A 1,017-nucleotide genomic window follows, 5' to 3' on the forward strand; every position below is an offset into this window, starting at 1 on the left:
AAAAAAAAAAAAGAATCAGATCAATACATTTCTCTGCTTTGGTTGTTCTCAAATCACAGTATTTCAACCCAAGCCATACTTCACCCTTAGGAGAAATGACAAGAGAGTGGCCCATTGCTCCTAAAAAGAGGGTTTCGTGCCAGTTGCTGTTCACACCTGCGGGCAGGGCACCACAGTACAAATTGGGATGAGTTATGAATGAGCCTCTTTTATGGTTAAGTCTGCGAAGGGCAATTGAGAAGACACATGCTTTCTCTGGCATTTGTAAAGACCAAGTTCATAAGAGGGTGAGGGTCTATAAATTAATTGCACTATATTAATCTGTGCTTCCACGTCCCTTGGAACGTCTTTTGTCTACCCGCAAGGGCAAAAGCGCCCCATTTTAAAGACCCACAGGTCTACGCCAATCACAACGCTCCTCTTTCTCCTTGGGTGGTGATTGGCCTGGGGTGGGCATGTGACCAGGTTCAGACCAATGAGACGCCAGAAGAGTATTATAGGTGCCTCAGGAAAACAGTTCCCTCCGGCTGCCTCACGAGGAGGGTTGTTTTGCATGGTGCTGCGACAGATATTTTGTGGCCCTAAGAAAGGAGGTCGAAGAAAGAAACAGCATAGTGGAACAGAAGGGGGGAAAAACAGATATTTTGTGGCCCTAAGAAACAAGGTCGAAGAAAGAAACAGGATGGTGGAACAGAAGGGGGAACATCCTCAATCCTCCCACAGAGCTGCCAAAGCAAGCCCCCGCTGGCCAAGCCCTGGGCTTCTGGTTGGGTAAATAATAAATATCCTCCTGGCTTAAGCCAGTGGGGAGTTGAGTGTCATAGTGTGATGCCAAGAGCATTCGAACTGAAGCAGTCATCAAAGGCCATTTCTCTTACGCTTTCCCCTGGGAGAAACTTGGAGACATTCATCACCCACGTGCGATGGCCCAGGCCAGCTGGTCTGAAGATACGAAACCACTGGTAAGAGCTAGGGAGGGTCAGAGCCCCGTGCCAGGATCTGTCCATCACAGCTCCC

The sequence above is a fragment of the Propithecus coquereli genome, unplaced genomic scaffold (assembly GCF_000956105.1).
Source record: "Propithecus coquereli isolate 6110/MARCELLA unplaced genomic scaffold, Pcoq_1.0 Scaffold81, whole genome shotgun sequence".
In the NCBI taxonomy this organism is placed as follows: Eukaryota; Metazoa; Chordata; class Mammalia; order Primates; family Indriidae; genus Propithecus; species Propithecus coquereli.